The sequence below is a fragment of the Malus domestica genome, chromosome 15, assembly GCF_042453785.1.
Source record: "Malus domestica chromosome 15, GDT2T_hap1".
Classification (NCBI taxonomy): Eukaryota; Viridiplantae; Streptophyta; class Magnoliopsida; order Rosales; family Rosaceae; genus Malus; species Malus domestica.
In genome coordinates, this window is record NC_091675.1 from 2,664,603 (window position 1) to 2,684,684 (window position 20,082).

The 20,082-nt window shown below is 37.9% G+C and overlaps 1 long non-coding RNA gene and 2 other non-coding genes across 5 annotated transcripts; all 3 read left to right on the forward strand.

The window, feature by feature from the left end:
- The first annotated feature begins 14,143 nt into the window (after positions 1–14,143).
- Positions 14,144–14,280, forward strand: MIR156N (microRNA MIR156n). The gene has a single exon (NR_120850.1). It is a non-coding gene; the product is annotated as a microRNA MIR156n (primary transcript).
- Positions 14,281–14,304: 24 nt separating this feature from the next.
- LOC139192482 (uncharacterized) lies at positions 14,305–18,810 on the forward strand. Of its 3 annotated transcripts, XR_011576663.1 has the most exons (5): positions 14,321–14,484; positions 14,590–14,756; positions 15,159–15,198; positions 15,442–15,514; positions 18,404–18,810. It is a non-coding gene; the product is annotated as an uncharacterized lncRNA (long non-coding RNA). The 3 variants fall into 3 exon arrangements; XR_011576664.1 differs by lacking the exon at positions 14,590–14,756 and having other exon boundaries at positions 14,305–14,484; XR_011576662.1 differs by lacking the exons at positions 14,321–14,484; positions 14,590–14,756; positions 15,159–15,198 and having other exon boundaries at positions 15,374–15,514.
- Positions 18,811–19,997: 1,187 nt separating this feature from the next.
- Positions 19,998–20,081, forward strand: TRNAL-CAA (transfer RNA leucine (anticodon CAA)). The gene has a single exon. It is a non-coding gene; the product is annotated as a tRNA-Leu (tRNA).
- Position 20,082: the final 1 nt, after the last annotated feature.

Genomic DNA, 20,082 nt, shown 5'->3' on the forward strand with positions numbered 1-20,082 from the left:
TGCGCTTAGGAATCTGACGTTGGAAATTTTTTCTGCATCAAACCAGTTCATCCATATCATCACGCAATCAGGTTCTTTCCAAACAACGGCTTTTAACTCGATATTTTGCAAGCCCTGATAGCATGAACATTCACCATGATGCATGACCCAACTTTACGTTTTACGTATTTTAGATTCTACATAAATTGTGTATGCTTCATCATCAAAATTGCTACAATTATGTGAATTTGATATTTGTCATGAATTGAATCCTACATATGTACATGCATTGAAACTATTATTTGCATATGCATCAACGTAAATATGTGATTCATTGAATTTTACATGCATATAATTATATTTGAATTGAAAAAAAATTTTGCGATTTGGGAATTAGGGTTCTTCGAACCCATGCACTTGCACCATGCAAGCCGCAAGCCACCAGGCCCGCAGCCTGCGATGGCCCAGCTCGGTTTCCTCACCAGGCCTGCAGCCTGCATCGATCCTCCGAGCCCAAGACCACGGCTGGAGCTTCTGCTCCTCGTCCAAACCCCAAACCCGACACCCAGCAGGTGTCGCCACCCATCCATCACCGTACTGCACGGCCTGTCGCCGTGCCTAGCCTACTCAGACGACCTACAGATCATCCACGGTGTCCTATGGTCTGAGATTTGCTGAGATCTCATCGGAATTTTTCATAAATCCGATTGAAATTTTCTAGGGTTTGGTTGATATAACGTCGAGATTTCTCCAATCTCCGTTCATATTTGGTTCCCCAGTTGGACCCCCGTGTTTCCCACGATCGATAGCCTCCTAGAACACGGCCACCTACAGTGGCGGCGCTCCGGCAACCGTTCCCAGCAAAAGCTGGGGTGTTCCTGGTTCCAACCCGAACCCTATTGGGCTCCAGCCTCTCGGCCCGTGTAACAAAAGAAAAAAAACAATTTTTTTTTGCTAGGCTCGCTTGCAGCGGCCCAGCCCACAAAGAAAACAATTTGTTTTTTTATTTTTCCTGGGCTCGCCTGCAGCGGCCCATATCGAAAAAAAGAGAAATTTTTTTTAGGGCTGCACACAGCAGCCCCTTCCCTTCTCACCCCGTGGGCCTGCAGCCTACACCCTGGGGTCTTCGGCCTATATTTTTAGACCCCGAGATTTTATTATTTAATTTTTTTTAAATAATATGGGTTTTTATATTTTCACCCACACTTTAATTTGGCCCCGAAGACCAAAAATAAATTAATTCACTTATCATTATACAATATTTCTGCATATATTCTTTGCATATTTGTTTGCATATATATTTGTGTTTGCCTGCAGGAATATATGAACCTGAAGTTCATAATTACTTTGAAACCCGAAGTTTCTTATACACATGCCTTGTTAGAAAACCCGAAGTTTTCACTTAAACATATCACCCATGAAAACCCGAAGTTTTTCATGCAAAATTCAACCAATACATGTCTATTAGAACCTGTATGTTCTACTCCTATGTGAATGGATTGATTTTTCTCCATTACACTAACCACATCTTGTCCATCTATTTTGTGATAGGAACATGTCGAACTTGAACAAACTCGACTTCACCGCTTTGGAGGTTTCTGGAAGGAACTACCTCAAGTGGGTTCAAGATGTGAAGCTCCACCTCACTGCAAAGAACTTGCGTCCTGCTATTGAAGAAGCAACAGATAAACATGTTGGCGAGGCTGAAAAAGCCACTGCTATGATCTTCATCCGAAGACATATCCATGACGCCCTACAAACTGAGTACCTTGCTGAGGAGGATCCACGTGCATTATGGGTCGCTTTGGCTGATCGTTTCGATCACCAAAATGACATATTCTTGCCTGAAGCAAGACACGACTGGCAGCACTTGCGCTTCCAAGACTTTAAGTCTGTGAATGAATATAATTCTGAAGTTTGTCGAATCCGATCACTTCTCAAGTTTTGCAATGAAACTTTGACTGAAGAGGATCTCCTGGAGAAGACATACTCGACCTTCTCTGCTTCTAATATTGTCCTGCAGCAACAATATAGAGCTCAGAAGTTCACTAAGTTCTCGGATTTGATCTCTGTTTTACTTCTTGCTGAAAAGCAGAACCAGCTGTTGATGAAGAATCATCAAGCTCGACCTACTGGGGCTACTGCTGTGCCTGAAACACATTATAGCACTAATCAGCACCCAAAACGCCAAAAGAGGCGTGGTAAGGGCGGCCAGAAGCCATCCCACCAAGGTCAACAGAGCCAAGGCCCATCCAAGGGAGGAAACAAAGCCCAGAAGCGCCCAAACCTCGCTCCCAAGGCCCCGAACTTCAAGAATAAGGGCAAAGCACCTGCCACAATGAATGACGATATGTGCTATTGTTGTGGTTCCAAGGACCATTGGTCCCGCATTTGCCGTGCTCCCAAGAAGGTTGTGGATGCATATCATTCTCGTCGTACGAAGTTTGAATCAAACTTCCTGCAAGTGGACGAACCGGAGACTACAAAGATGGAGGTTTCTGATTTTCAGGAGGATACCACTCCTATGGAAGATTAGAATCTTAGACATAGACTTATTTTTCAGATAAAATAAGACAATTGGGGCCGAATTCCACCTTGTGGCCGAACCCCACCTTGTTTTTTGGTTGATTTTGAACAATTTTCCTTTATGTTTTGGATTATTAGTTGGCGATTTATTTTGGATATTAAGTTTTTAATCCTTGAATAAATGAAATTATTTTGAATTGATACTTGTTTTTATAAACTTTTATGCATGTGACCGATTCAAATTAATTTTTCATTCTAGGTATGACTAGTGGGAAAGTTAGTTGTCTGGCAGATAGTGCAACCACGCATACTGTTTTGCGTGAACACATCTATTTCACTAACTTCGTACCTAAGAATGCACCTCTGACAACTCTTTCAGGCCCATCCAACCTGATCGAAGGATACGGTAAGGCACGTATAATGTTGTCCAATGGTACAATCTTGACCATTGCTGAGGCACTCTATTCTCCACGTTCCGGAAGAACGTTACTCAGTTTCAAGGACATTAGAGATAACAATTACCACGCTGAAACCCACGTAGAAAACGGAGTTGAATTTCTGTGCGTAACTTCCTACGAATATGGCCAGAAGCGTATTCTAGAGAAGATGGAGCGTAACCCGAGTGGTCTGTATACTACGACCATACGCCCCATAGAATGCCACTATGTGGCCGGCCCTACCACAGGGACCGCGCACGAAATTACACTTTGACATGATCGTTTGGGACATCCTGGACGAATAGCGATGCGCCGTATCCTCAAAACTTCACACGGGCATCCACTAACCCGAAGCTTAGGTTCGATCCATGAAATTGCATGTCAAACATGTTCTATGGGAAAGCTTATTACTAAGCCTTCTTATGACAAGATTCGTTCGAATCCTCCCATTTTTCTACAACGGATTCAGGGGGACATTTGTGGACCGATTCAACCTCCCTGCGGACCATTTAGATATTTTATGGTTTTGGTTGACGCTTCTACACATTGGTCACACGTGTGCTTGTTGTCCACAAGGAACGCTGCATTCTCCAAACTGTTGGCTCAGGTTATCAAGCTCAGGGCTCACCACCCTGATTATCCGATCAAATCTATTCGATTGGATAATGCTGGAGAATTCACATCTAAAACTTTTGATGACTATTGCATGTCGGTTGGGGTTGAAGTTGAACATCCTGTACCCCATGTTCACACCCAGAACGGCCTGGCAGAGGCTTTCATTAAGCGTTTACAAATGATTGCTCGATCGTTGGTCATACGTACCAAGCTCCCGATCGCTGCTTGGGGCCATGCAATATTGCACGCAGCAAAGTTGGTCCGCCTGAGGCCTGTTGCGACACAACCATTTAGTGCCCTTCAGTTGGTCACCGGATGCGAACCCGACATATCGCATCTGCGCGTTTTTGGTTGTGCGGTCTATGTGCCGATCTCGCCGCCCTTACGTACAAAAATGGGGCCTCAGCGAAGGATGAGAATCTATGTCGGATATGATTCTCCTTCGATTATTCGTTACTTAGAACCTTTGACAGGCGATCTGTTTACCGCTCGTTTCGCGGATTGTCACTTCTATGAGACAGTCTTCCCGTCGTTAGGGGGAGATAAGAACGTCAACGTTCCTAATGACCGACGCGAATTATCATGGACGACTCCCACTTTGTCTCATTTAGATCCCCGCACCGCTCAGTCTGAAGCTGAAGTGCAGCGCATATTAGCTATCCAGAGCATAGCTCAGAGCATGCCAGATGCTTTCACCGATCTAGCGCGTGTGACAAGATCACATATTCCAGCTGCGAATACGCCTGCAAAGATGGATGTACCAAATGTACGACGGACTACCCTCCTGGAAGCCCAGGACGCCAATTCTGGTAATCCACGTACATTAGCGGCTAGCCAATCATCTGCCCCTACACAAAAGCGTGGCAGACCCCTTGGTTCAAAGGATTCACACCCCCGGAAGAGGAAAACCACGGCACAAGGTCCTGAAGAGCCTACCGTGAATCCGACTATCGCTTACTCATTTTACCCAACTCATGAGGAAATTCTAGATTATGGAAGCGTCCTTGAAGAGACGAATCCTCCTCCCGAGAATCGTGAGATTTCGGTCTATTATGCTAGCTTAGATGATGTGTGGCGTAGAAATGAAATGATTGTCGACGATGCATTAGCATTTGCAGTAGCTACTGAGATCATGTTGAGCGATGACATTGAACCGCGTTCCGTTGATGAATGTCGACGTAGAGCTGATTGGTCAAACTGGAAACAAGCAATCCAAGTCGAACTTGATTCACTTGCGAAACGTAAGGTGTTTGGACCTGTAGTTCCTACTCCTCCACATGTGAAGCCCGTTGGCTACAAGTGGGTTTTCGTTCGGAAGCGTAATGAGAAGAACGAAATTGTGCGTTACAAAGCTCGTCTTGTAGCACAAGGTTTCTCACAACGCCCCGGGATTGACTATGACGAAACTTACTCACCCGTTATGGATGTGATTACTTTTCGATACCTTATCAGTTTGGTAGTTTCCGAAAAACTGGATATGCAGCTGATGGACGTAGTAACCGCGTATCTCTATGGGGATCTTGATACGGAAATTTATATGAAAGTTCCCGAAGGACTTACATTGACTGGTTCAAATATTTCCAAACCCCGGAACACGCTCTCAATTCGGCTGAGGCGTTCACTATACGGTTTGAAACAATCCGGAAGAATGTGGTATAACCGTTTAAGTGAGTATTTGACTAGTCAGGGATATGTGAATAACGAACTATGCCCTTGTGTGTTCATTAAGAAGTCACATTCCGGATTTACGATTGTTGCAGTATATGTCGATGACATGAATCTCATCGGAACTCCTGAAGAGCTCGCGAGAACTGCTTCGCACCTGAAGTCAGAATTTGAGATGAAAGATCTAGGTAAGACTCGATACTGTCTCGGTCTCGAGATAGAGCATTGTTCGGATGGAATCCTAGTACATCAATCGAACTACACCCAGAAGGTGTTGCGCCGTTTTAATGAGGATAAAGCGAAGCCTTCGAGTACTCCTATGGTCGTTCGTACGCTAGATGCAACTCGGGAATGCTTTTGGTTGAAGGCAGTAGTGGGCCATATTCGAAGCTCCTGTGATCTTCATCCCGCCATTAATGCCCCGACGACGATTTTTGAAGACAACGCAGCTTGCATCGAACAGCTCAAGAAGGGTTACATCAAAGGAGACAACACCAAGCATATTGCGCCAAAGTTCTTCTTTACACATCAACAACAAGAGCATCAGAAGATTGAAGTCACGCAAATCCGATCACAAGACAATCTGGCCGACCTCTTCACCAAATCACTACCGAATGCGACGTTTCAGAAGCTTGTTCATGGAATTGGTATGCGTAAACTTTCTGAGTTGTAACTTTGCTATTTCTCTTTGGAATTATGTCAAACTCAGGGGGAGTATCTTCTAGATACTTGCTTGATCTTAATGTACTCTTTTTCCCTACGATTAGGAGCATTTTTCCCACTGGGTTTTTGCTACCTAACTAGGTTTTAACGAGGCACCCACCTTGGGCTGGTCATATCCCTGATGACGTCCTGTAGACGTTTCTTTTGACTTTGCATTTCTCACGCATTTTTCCTTAGACTATGGATTTTGTCCCTACTTGGGTTTTTGCCATAGCCTTAGGGTTTTTAGTGAGACTTACTACTTATGCAAGTTCCTACCTTATTGAGAATAAGCGTTGTTCCTTGGAATCAGTGCTGACGAGTCGACTTCCTCAACTTCTGCATGATGCTGAACCTACCTTGAGTATTTACCCACTCAAGGGGGAGTGTTGTAAACATTCCTAGTTTAAGTATGATTGTGTAAATCCTAGATAAGATTTGATTCTAGTTATCCTTTCCTATTACAACTTGTATTACTTGGAGGAGAAGAAATATCTTCTCTCCCTTTACTACTATAAATAAAGGCACAATGTAGGAGGGATAACAACACACACATTCCCCTACAATTCTACAAACACACATCTCTCTCCTCTCTCTCTGCCGCCGGCCCTAGTCCCTCTGTCAGATAAAATAGACCACAACAATGACAATATTTTTTATTTCTTATTTGGAAAAATTCATGATAGTATTAAAATTGTCATTCTACACATTTATCGTACACTAAATGGTCCAACACAGTTAGATTCGACCGGTCGACAATTTTTGGCTGAATTCGGACATGTTAGAAGGATTGCATGGAAGAGAGAGTTGTTGTGCGGCAGGGGAAAGGTCGAGACATAGACAATGATGGCTGAGATCTTGGAGTTTTCATTGTGGGTGGCACGGGAGGTGGCGGTGGGGTTGGGGAGTGTAGAGGTTAGGGTTTTGGAGAGATAGGGTGGCCGGAGTTTCTTGGTGAGAAATTTTATTTTTGGTTTTAGTTGGGTGTAAAAAGAGAATAAATGAATTTGAATAAAATTTCCCTATCAAAATAAGTACTTAAAAAAAGCATCTCACACTGCTTGCATGTGTCTAAACTACTTCACATTTGATCAATATGTTGTTTATTATAAAATAATGTAAAAAAGTCAATTGCCACACACGTGAAAATGCAAAGCTATTATCTCTATTAATCTCTATTAATTAATGAAACTCTCTTTGTCAACCAAAAGAAGGTGAAAAGACTACTTAATCTTCTATCACACAAAAAAAATGATGGGCAACAATGTAATTTCATAGGTCCAAATTTTACTGTTTTTTATTAAAGCCTCACTTACAGATGATGTTAAAATACCTCCAATATAAAATTAAAAAAATAAAAAACCAAAAACAAAAACCTCCCACTCCTCCCATATTCTCTCTCTCCCTCTCTCCTCATTTTCTAAAACAATGTGTTCATATACATAAAATGTGTAGTCAAATGCTAGTATATATAAAAAGAAACATTGGAAGATGATGGATATGTTCTTAGGGAAATGAAACAAACACATTATTCCTTTTCTTTTGCACACTTTTCCTATTTTCTCTCCCGACCCTCCTTTGTTTTTTGTTTTTTTTAAATTTAAAATCCAAAAATAAGGAGAGGTGTGTAGAGAAAGAAATAAAGGTGTAAACTTAAACAAAGATTAAACCCTAAGTAATCGGGGTCATGGTCCAATTTTAATAATTTCACGTACGTACGAACTGGAGGAAGCATTAGAACTAAACAAAGATTAAGGATTCCATTTGTAACTGAAAATGAAGGTCAAGGGTTATCAAGGGTTCCACTTGCATATGCACATTGCATTTCTGACAGTTGACACATGGCGTTGGGTGCATTTCGCACTTTGTAAAGATTCCTAGACAAAATAATATCCCCATTAGCCTTCAATTGTGGGGATGGGAATTGGGAAACAAAAGATTCCTTACTTATGTTTTAACTGTCTTGTGTATATATGAGATTAGGATTCGGGAACATATATTTTTATGTATATTTTTGTGGCTCTCATTCTGTAACTTCTTTCAAGGATTTGAATCATTTATATTTTAATTCATCATTCATAGATCATTTTTGTAACTATTAAGACATTCATTTGCAATGGAGGAAATTAATGAATACGGCTACACAAAGAAATACTAAACTTAACCTAATGATCATATGACTTTGGATCTGAGTTGGTTTTTCAGAGATAATATCTAAGAGATGACATAAAAGATGAGCGGTTGAATTATTGAAATACATTACAGGATGAACCTCACATAACATGTATCAAAATGTGTGTAAAAAGTTTGTGTCTACGGGTCTTAACTCATATGAGTTTTAAGTATTTAGAGTTGACTTGAATGATATTTGAAGGTGGGGTGGGTGGTGATAGGTTATGCTAGTCCTCTCACATGTTACAAGTCACAGCACATCAATAATGGTTATTGTTTTTCCATTTTCAATAATGGTTATCATTAGGACTGAAGTAGAAATTCATCTGATCGAAATCTCACGTTTTTTAGGAAAATTATCTCCACACATTTTTTTCTCTTCTACGCATTTTTATTTTAAAATGTCCAATTCTTTGATTTTGCATTTATAATAACCTTACTAATTCCTTATTATTTTCTTATTTAATTTTATACGAGTGTTAATATGATTGACACAATAGAGTAGTCACAGACTTAATCACCACAAAGCAGACTATTATTGACGTAATAGAGTAGAAAAATAAAAAGAGGGAGCAGAGGGTGGGGGGGGGGGGGGAGGAAAAGCAGAAGTGCTTCTCCGTCCTCCTCTTTCTACGACAACTTTTCTTTGGAGGCTAGTTAAAAAATATAATGATTTACCAGAAAAAAAAATGTTAAGAAAGGCTCGAATTTTTTTTCTTAAAAATAATAGATTTCATATTTGATAATTGATATATTTTTTAGCAATCCGACATTTTACACTACTTGAGGAATACAATTTGAACTCCATTGCAAATACTAACCTACGTTTGCACTGCAATAATTGATCACTCAAGAAAAAGATCTAGACCGTATTAACTTACCTGAATTGCTACGAGCTTAATCTATTTTTTTGAGGTAGCTAAGAGCTTAGTTTTATATAAGGACAAGATTGAATGAAAATGATCTTTGAAATTTTGGATGGGGACACCTTGAAGTGATGAGTGGTCCATGAATGATGAGTGATGACCCCCTAAATATGTGGTTAAACTAATATAAGTATTTAAATGGAAAGAAAAGGAAGTTAGATGGTTCATGGTTGGGAGGACATTAGTCATTAGCCATTAGAGGGGCTTTAAGGGCGTGGTCTCTCCTTCCCATAAATTTATACACCAATTATTTCCTGCATGCTGTGACTTCCTTTAGTTTATCAACATTCATAGTAATTGCAGAACTAGCCACATCATTACTTAATATCATTTTTCTTAGGTAATATATTTAATGGATACATAAGTTGGTCAGAGCCATGTGTTCCGTTCTTTGCATTCAACTTCAAATTCCGTTGTTCTTGCTTTTAGATGAAGGGTAGTGCTAGGAAAACTAAATTTGTAAACGAAATTTACAACTAAATAATGTATCACCAATATGAATGAGCATGTTTATTAACACTTAAGTAATCCATTCATTAACTTCTATGTCATTTAGTTTACAAAATTTTATCTACAAATTTAGTTTCCTAACATTACTCTTACATGAATTATCTAGCCATCGTTAGAGTAATTATCTAGCTATTGTTTGTCAAAAAAAAAAAAAAAATTAATAGATTTAACAATACTTCTGTTTTGTTCTTTATTTTTGGTCTTACATCTTTTCTTTTCTGATGAAGTTAACCAAAATAATTCTGGAAATTACAACTTAATATTCGGGGCAGATGCTGCAGGAAGACAAAAGGAACCAATAATCAAGAGTAAAAGGGAATGAGACTAATCAGTCCCTGGCCGTCAACCACACACCGTTGGCACTAATTAACCATACACCTAAAAACAATTTAACGTTTGAGTTCTTGGTCAAATGATATCTTCTGCAGTATTATGTGCACTGCTTCCTCCAGGATGCCGGATGAAACAATTCTAGGACCCTTTTTTTTTTTTTGGGTGGAAGAGCTTAATTATTTTGTTTATTTGTACAAGTGATATCAGGCGAAAAAATAATTAAACATAAGAGTATAATTATTTCTTACTACTGAAATACAAGCCATTTGCATATTATTTCTTACTACTGAAATACAAGTCATTTGCATATTGATACACAACTTATTCTGCTATCCCTAATTCTCTAGGTAGGTGATTCTCACAGGTAACACGTTAATTAGGAGATGATGAATTTGGATTTTATATAGTACTTTAAACAATTTTCTTTTTCAACAATTATGGGTTATGAAATTGAACTCGAACTTCTTTTAGCAAGTGAAAATTGAGAGCAAGGACTTGAGTTTTAAGATTTAAGAATAACAACAACAACAACAAAATCTTTTTCCACTATGTATGGTCGGCTGTATGAATTATAAAATGTCATTACGCTCGATTTTGTGCTACGTATTCCGTTAGCTCCAAGCACTCCATGTCTCTTCTTAGAGTCATTTTCCAAGTCTTCATAGATCTCCCTCTACCCTTATGCCCTGAACCTCTATCTCATCCTCACATCTTCTAACCGAAGGATCTATAGGTCTTCTATTCACATGTCTGAACTGCCTTAACCGATTTTCTCTCATCTTATTTTCAATTGGGGCTACGCTTATTTTACCTCGGAGATTCTCGTTCCTAATCGTGTCCTTTCTCGTGTGCCCATACATCCACCGAAGCATTCTCATCTCCGCTACACTCATTTTGTGCTCATGTTGAGGTACGACCGCTGAACATTCCGTGCCACAAAGCAGTGTTGGCCTTACTGTTGTCCTAGAAAATTTCCCCTTGGGCTTTAGTGGGCATACAATGGTTGCACAACACACCTGAAGCACTCTTCCCCTTCATCTATCCAGCTTGTATTCAATAGTTGAGATCTCCATCTAATTCTCTATTTTCTTGCAAGATAGATCTAAGATAGTGAAAGCGTTCACTCTTAGGTATTTTCTGATCTTCAATCCTCACCCCTAATTCATTTGAACCCCTGCTTCACTGAACTTGCACTTCATATATTCTGTCTTTGACTTACTTAGGCTCCAACGCTTCCCACCAAAGATTAAGCTTCACATTTACCCCCTCTTGAGTTTCATCTATCATCACTATATTATCTGTGAAAATCATGCACCAAAGGATATCATCTTGGATATGTCCCATGAGCTCATCCATTACCAATGTAAAAATTACGAGTTTAAAGCTGAGCTTTGGTGTAACCCTACGGTTATGGGGAAACTTTTGGTTTGTCCTTTATGTGTTTTTACTGCAGCGCTTACTCTATCATACATATCCTTTATTGCTTGGGAAAAAAGAAAAAAAAATTCATGCATACCATTATTTGTAAACCAAATACAAGAATATGAGTTTTGCATTAGTGAAAATAAACTCGTTGTGCATGATCGTTAAACACGAAAATTTTACGGTGCTTCAAGTATTCTGTATTTTTTAAAATTTAACTGTTATCTCTTGGTTAATGTATATTTAATTAATTAACTATGAATCTCTATGACTCTAAACGTTAAAAACCTCAAAATAATTCGTGGCCAATTCACACATTTTTTTTACTTATGGTTGAAATCATTCATTTTGTAAAACACTCTTTAAAGATAATCATTCTCAACATGATTCGAATACTTTTATTAATTTTTTTTAACAAATGATAGTATATTACACTAAAGGGGTAGAGGAATGAGCTAAGCTTCGCACTGGGTAGCCATAAGAACATAAGAATGTAGTTCAAATTCGCTTTTGGCTAGAATCGAACCTAAAACTTTTGATTTACAAGTGAAAATGAATATCACTAAATCGTAGTACTAAATGAAAATTATAAAGTATACCCCATTATAAGCAGAAAGTTCAATAAATAGGTGATAAACTGTATTTGTATAGGAATTTTTCCACAATAATGTGGAGCCAAATATATCTGGATCTAGAATTATAATCGCTGTTCAAAAATGACAAAGACAGTCCTTAGTGTTTGCTTGATCTTTTAGTTGTTGACAAATGTGAATCTCGCATGCTTTGAGGATTAAGAATCATCCAGGCACGTGTCGGGAAACATCAGAAAGCAAATGAGGAGGGTAAGGGTTTTATGCAGGTGTTTGACAATATTGCCCTCGGGAAGGGAAACTGTGAATGGTGGACGTGGGCGGTTGGCATGGCAAATAAGGGAAAAGCACCAGAGGTAGGGAGCTTGTCTCCCTCGATGGCGCAGTCCCTTTCAGCCACTCACCCCAATTTCCAAGTAGACATCCGTCCAGAGTACCTGACCCTACCATCATTGCAATCTGACGGCAGGGATACGACAGGTTTCATACTCAAACCCTTACTTATATCAATCAATGGCTATAAACCCATCACAAGTTCAGTGATCCAACTAGTGGGAAAGCAACTTCAGTAAAAATGCTTCACTGGGATAGCTCTGAGGTCAAAACCAGGGTGAAATTAATTAGCACCTATTTACAAGAATATTATGTTTTTGTGAGCGTGACTAACCTGTTATATGTGATCATAAACTGCCTTGTCGTAGTTTTTTATTAAGAAGATGAACTTGTATTTATAAGTCGAACACCATGGCAATTTTAAAACCAAATCAAATAGTGAAAGGTGCTAACGTTTAAACACATATTACCCTACTTAATTTCAACTGATGCATTGTCATGGTGCTATGGGGTCAGGATTTTCTTGGTCGGATTCAGCTCCCAATTTAATATCGTGATTGGTTGGCTATATGCTCAGTTACCCTTTTTTATAGTCATTTCGGGTCTTCTTGTATTCTTTTAGCTACTAGCTAGGTCTGGTTTCATGTCTTCCTTGCTTTCGGCTTTTGTGTTTTGGTGTTTGGTATTTCATTTTATTTCCTGCTCCTCTTCTTTCATCACCCTTACTATTGTCGTTTCTTAAAAAGAAAAAAGAGAGAGACTTATACGGTGACATTAATCTCTTCACAATCCACTTGAATGTTTTTCAATATAGCTGATAATTATCATAGGTGCTACCAATTCATTTCATGCATTTAGATTTTTTTTAATTTTATATACAAGTAAAATCTCATTTTTTAAAGATAAATATGTTTAATTATTTGAGTTATAAATTCTTATGATCAATGAATTCAAATTAAGTTCATAATATAAAAAATCAACAAGAAAATTATGATATTATGTAACGGTGTAATTGACGCAGTCAGAAAACTCTCACCACACCCATGTGTTGTAAAGAACACTACACGTTACCCTCAAACAATCTCAGCCAACCAGTTGTACATCTCAACACACCACACACATAGAGAATACTAATCAGGAGTCGTCTCTGTCTCTTGGTTAATCTTTAGGTTTAGTCTCAAACTTTGTTTTTCTTTTTCCCGAAAAAGCTTTATTTGTCTTCCCAAAAAACCAATCAACACATATCCCTGTCTCTTCCTCTCCTCCCACCTCAAAGCTTCAAAAGAGTACTCTCTCTCTCTCTCTCTCTGTCTCTCTCTCAAACATCAAGTCATGAGGACTTTCCTTATTTGGCCGTTCCGGGGTTCGCCTCCCGCACTGTGGATTCACTCAGGCCCCTTCTCTGGCTACGTGTTACCGACACCTGTACGTCCCGTTCTGCATGATAGAGAGAGAAAAAGAGAAGGGCAAGGATGAGATAAGATCATAAATAAGAGAGTCAATGAAGAAAGAGACATACAGAAACACAGAGACACACAGAGAGAGAAAGAAAGGGTAGCAGATAGCCAGCAGTAGTAGTAGCAGTACAGCTTCTTTTCTTATTGGGGTTTGTGGTGGTTGTTTTCATATTTTCTTCTCTTTTATTTACTTTTTTTTTTGGCAAACTCTCTTTTATTTACTTTTTATCATTGAACAAAACCCTAAATTTCCTTCACACCAAAAGATTACTATTTGTTGATTATTCCGACATTTTGGTATCTTTCCTTATATGGGATTTTATTCTCTCCTTCTGGGTTCTCAGATCTGACTCATTTCTACCGATCTTTTTATTTATCTCTCTCTTTCAAGTTCTGCTTTCTTCCCAATCTTTTTTTTTCTTATTAATTATCAAAAATTCAGTATTGGGTAGTTATATATTCTTGTGTTTAGAAATTTAATCTGGTTGGACTTAGGGTAGAAATTGACAGAAGAGAGTGAGCACACAGAGGCACTTGCCATAAAGCGTATGCCATTGCTTTTGCGTGCTCATGTCTCTTTCTGTCAGCTTCCCCATTTCCACTGCCGGATTAATATTAATTTTTTCATTTCTTCCTTCACACCCCCTCCCTTCTTCTCGTCTCCCTCTTTAATTTGTTTCACCAGTTCTCTTCTCTCTCAAAATGTTTTATTTACGGTGCTTAATTAACTGCTCAAGGGGATTCAAACTTCAAAGAAACTGAACCCCTAAGCCTAGCCTAGCTAAGAGAGCATGCTCCTGTTACTCCTTTGAAATCGGTAAGTGATTATATGCATATTGTATCAATTGTTTTTATGTTATCTAAGCAGCTGAAACTATTACCTTGAGAGCGTGACTTTTGATATTGTTTTATATATGAGAAGGTACATATACCTGTTTACTGTGAGAAATTAGCGGCAAAAACCAGGTTATCAAGCATATAGCATATCATGGGACCATTATTCACGCTCTATCTCTATAGTATGGTCCTCCCTTTCCTTCCCTCCTTCCTCACTCATCATCTTGAAACCCTGATCTAGTCCGAGAATTGGTAATTTTGATCCTTTTTTAATTCATACGCATGCGATGCTAACTTGAAAACTGGTTCTTTTTGGACCTTTTTTGTATTTTGTTTAATAAATGGGTTTCTGTAGAACCTTATTTAGCAGCCTGAATATGGTTGCTTTGCTTGCGTGTTCGTACTACTGGTTACAAATCGTTTTCCTAATAACTAGTCTTTGGTCTAGATTTTACTTTTAAAATTCTATTGTGAATGCACATATTTCTTATAATTCTATTGTGATTTAATGTGATGATCTAAGATAAAATGAGTATGGTTTTGTTATCTGTTTATCTCTAGTTTTAATTATGCAGGTTAGCCTGATGGATATAACAGTTCATTGTCAAGTTGTAAGTTTTTCTTCTTTTTTTTCTTTTGGGTATGTGTCTACAGCTATCTGTCAAGTTTCATCAGATGACAGCTTGTTAAACAGGTTTGAATTTGCTTTCCCAATGATCAAAATCAATTTGGTGGTTCATTTCTTGCACCAAATTTATGTATATATCTCTATATATGTGATCTATGACATATATTTATTTGGATTTTATTTTAAGAGTTGTTTCTCTAATTAGAGGCCGCTGGTAAGTATTTCTAACCCAAATACCCGATGGCCTTATTAATCTGTATGCATACTACAGTAACATGAACAATTTCAATCTTTGTTTATATCTCGCAGTAAAATTTGTTCCATATCTATGTCCACAAACTGGAAGAGGCTGTTCCCAAACAATAATGACTGGGATACACTGGTAAGTTATTTTAAGCATGGATTAATCTTATTTTAATTTTAGAATTACATGTCATGTATTCCTTATTGCATGAAGTTCACTTTGAGTTTGAAGTTGCTACAGAATTTAAGCCAGTTTTAGTGGCTTAACTATGAATTATGCCCAAAATTGTATTAGTTCTTGTATTTAGTAACTAGATAATTGTACCGGTGACACGAATATAAAATGGTAACCATTACTTAGTTAATTTTATGTTAATGTTTGTTGTATATTTGTCATGACGTTTGTTTAGCAAATTGTTTCGTTATTACTTTTTCATATATTTATAGAATGTAGACTTTGTGGTCATTCTTTTTTATGTTTCTGTCGATGTTGCAGTAAGTTGATAAATATTGCATTTGGTTTGTCTGTCAAGTATCTAGTATGTTGACTTTGTGTAGCCATATGAACAAAATATTATTTGACAGAATTTCTACAGTTATTACCAAACACCAGCCACATCCCGTTCTTCAGTCCACTTCGTCAATGTTATGAAGGCATGAGTCAACAAATTGATTCCAGCAAATACGCATGGAAATTATATGTCAAAATGGTGTGGATATAACTATCTTGCATGTGCATGCGAGATGCTGCATGTTAGGCTTTTGATGGAATTTATAAGATTCTCATGTTAGGAGAATGTACGTATAGATCTGCAGATTGTTCTTTTTTATTACGTTTTGTGGTCCAGATTCACTAAACCGAGCAACATAAGCATTTTTTTGACATTTCTGGCTGGAATAATACCCTTTTGAATGTAAGAGGGTTTGTACAATGTATACTTAGGTTGTCAATTACAAATTGTTGATCAGTAAAATTCAGAAACTTACTGAGTATGGATATTTCCAATTTTAGGAAGCGGAGGAGATCAGATAATCTCTTCATGGGAAATGATTTGTGTACTCCCATTTTCTTCTCTGATTTTTTCAAACGGCTAGGAACAAAGAGAGGAGTGGAGGGGAGAGAATTATAAAGGAGTGTGGAAATCATTTCCCTCTTTTTATCTTGTGATTGGTATGCCAGTTAAAGATGGCTTCAGCCTTATCTTTCCAAAGTACAAACAAAAACAGAAAAAAGTTGTTTGGCTTCGCTTCATATTGGGCTGGTTTGTTGTGTTCTTTATGTACTAATTGGCTTACTACACCAATCACATGATACTATCATCAAGGTCCAAGCTTGGGGGTTGGAACTTTGTAGTACTGCATGCGCCGGGATTTACAACCTCTATGTACGTTGTCTGTGGTGACCACTTCATCTTCTGGGTTTGGACTATTCTGTTGCAGCGTTCCATCAGCACTGACTGATGTGAAAAGCGGCAGTGAAAGCTTGGGGGTCGTTTTTCAGCAACCCCACCAAGTAGACAAAAAGGAAAGTTCCACAAACCTAGAAAAGATTAAGAGATTGTGTTCATTTCTGATCTATTGTGTTCTATTTCTTTGTTTGTTGTGTGGGTATGAGGTGTTGATGATTATCTATATATTTTTAAAATCCATTAATTATTGTTAGAAACATTAAAGTATTTCGTGACTAGTGCTTCACTCTTCATAGGGAGCAATTCAACCAGTGCAAATTGGTGGATTTGGAATGAGTAATATATCTGTTAAATAATTGATTTGCACACTAATGAAAATATAGTATGGATATTTCTAATTTGACTACTCAGTTGATGATATTTTGATTGATTTTTCTTGTGCTGAGGTCATTGTTTCATTTAGGTGAACTATATGAAAGAATGTGTACTTCATTATGTCCTTGAAATAAGTCTAAGTTGGTCGTTATCATATTCATTTTATACAAAAGTATATAACTTCTATATATGATTTTTCCTGAAGTGCATATTGTGCTAGTGTTACTAAATGATTGTGGTTAAAGGAGTTTAAAATTATAGCTTGATAAAATTTTAAACCTAGTCCTTAATGTATGTCAATGCTAAAATCTCTTTTTTTTTTATTAATTCCTTACTCGGGTGTTGATGAATTATTGATTGATTGATTGATTAATTGATACAATGGAGACAATGTTAAATATTGTTTATATTTTTTTAAGTCACAATGGTCAAGATTTGAACCCAGCTATCTTCCATCTTGCTGGCTCATAATCCATTGTTCCATAGTCATACTAAACACGTAGAGATTGATGTGCCTTTTGTTCATGAAAGAGTTCAGTGTCAAGATCTTCAAGCTCATCACAATTCTTGCTCTGAACAACTTGCATACGTCATGACAAAAATACTGCTTTCTCCTCGGTACTTATATCTTAGAAACAGTCTCATGATATAGAGTCCTAGAACGAGATTGAGGGAGGGCATTAGATAGCCTTATGCCATATCAGCATAATATATACTGATGTGGTGTCTGTTTAACTATAGCTGTGTTAGTTTAGACTGTTAAAGTGTAAATACTAAAGGCTTAATTATGGTCATTCAGGAAAGTGCACACACACACACACACACAGTCTGCCTTCAGTTGTAAATACTGATTTAGTTTTAATGAGAAGAAGCTTTGTTATAAGCCCTAGAATTTCTTTGCTTATTTCTGAATCAATTGGCGAATCTCAGTCCAGATGATATGAATTCGTTTAAAGATCTAAACGTCAATCAGTAAGTTTGGTTGTTTTTTTAGGTCAACTATACATCCGGGGAGTTGGCGTGAAATATGCTTATAGCTATATATATGGAAGGGAAGCTTTGGAATCACTTATGAGATTAAGGCCTGCTTCTGGTCTATATATAGTCGTATATAATTCCCCCTGGTAGCTAAGACTGTTTCTTTGATGATTACTTGTTATTTTGTGCCGGGGTTTTTGCTGAGGTTTTGATCAGGAGCTGATAAATACACATATATAATCCGAATTGTTGTGAAAATATTGCAGGATACTATTGATTCATCACCACAATATATAATATATCACATCTGGCTGTTGAACATTGCCTTTCGAGTTCATCATCCGCACATGGCGCTTCAGCATTGAAGCTAAGCTATTCTCCTCCACAGTGAATGGTGGGATATTTCCGCGATAATGGAACCCCCCTTATTTTTTTTCGAGTGGGGCATCTGTATTTGGCACTTTCCGTAGGTTTGAAGAGCGTGGAGTTCGTCCAGAAATGCTTTCCCTGATTTTTGGAACCCACCTTCTTCATATGTAGCTCATCCTCTCTACAATATTCATTATTATTTATTGATAGATGCCTTTTTTACAAGATTTAACGGAAAAGTAATGTATCATATGTTCTTTTGTATTTCTGAAGAAATAAATTATGGAGATGGTTTTTCAAATTATTAGAAGCAAGGAAAAGTATAGTATGTAGAAATTTGGCCTTGTTGAGTATAAGGACACTACTTATTTTCTCCTCTTCGAAAATGGTTCTCTTCACTTCTTCCTTTGTCCGAGTATCGGTATTCAAACTGCCGGTGTAGGGCTTCAGGTTTAAGAATTAAGATTAATTCAGGAACTCCTTTTGAGCTTGTTTCGCTCCGACCAGCTGGTTTACGTATGCTATTCAATGGACGTTATTGATTATATTGGGTGGGAAAATATCAAAATTCCTGTCCTTTCTCCAAAATTATGAGCTTAATTATGTGTTATGTCCGACTGCATGTACTGATCAATTGATCAGGTCTATGCACAAGTACTGCATCTATCGCTGTCGTTGGCGGCGAGTGTTTTATTTTTGGTCAGAAAAAGTGACATTTCATGGTCCCAAAAGAACTGTTCCTTGAGTGCATATTTTACTATCCCAAGTACTGTCCTTTAACTGTTATTCACAGTTAGAAATTCGAGTTCGAGTTTTACCCTAGGAAGGTATTAGTATTAGATCAATTATTCATCTACTTCTCCCAGAGAATTAAAGTATTTTACTAAAAATTATATGTAAAACGTTTGCATGTGGTCTAATATTTTAGTGGACAAGCATTGAGTTTTTCACACATATGTGTATCCCATGATTTAAACTCCCCCTCCTCTAAATTATTGCAATAGTTTCGAACTCTCCTCCTCCTCTCTCAATTAGCGGTAAACTTTCACCCATTAGCAAGTCAATTGGGTTTTCTTCTTTAAACTATTGAGTTTGAAGTATTTTACTATATGTGAAAAGTTCAGCGAACGTCAAAATAGCTACATATAGTACAATTATCAGCACATCAGCTATAGCTTTAGGCCCCGTTTGGTGGGCTAGATGGGAGAGGTTGTGATTAATTAAAATTGAGTGAGTCTAATTTATTGTTTGCTGTGTCCAAATGTAAGATGGACTGGACATGATGGATTATGAATCCGCAATAAAGTGAGTTATCAAACTTATCCTTATAAATGGGTTACAAGTTCCTGCCAATTCTATTATATCCATAAGGCTCAATCTCATCCAACCCACCCACCAAACTTTAATGTGATGGATTAGTGCTAGTCATACACGTTTGTATAATACAACAGTATATTAAAAATTATGTATATTGACAGTTGATACAATTTAGTCAGGATGGCCGAGTGGTCTAAGGCGCCAGACTCAAGTTCTGGTCCTCTAACGAGGGCGTGGGTTCAAATCCCACTTCTGACAT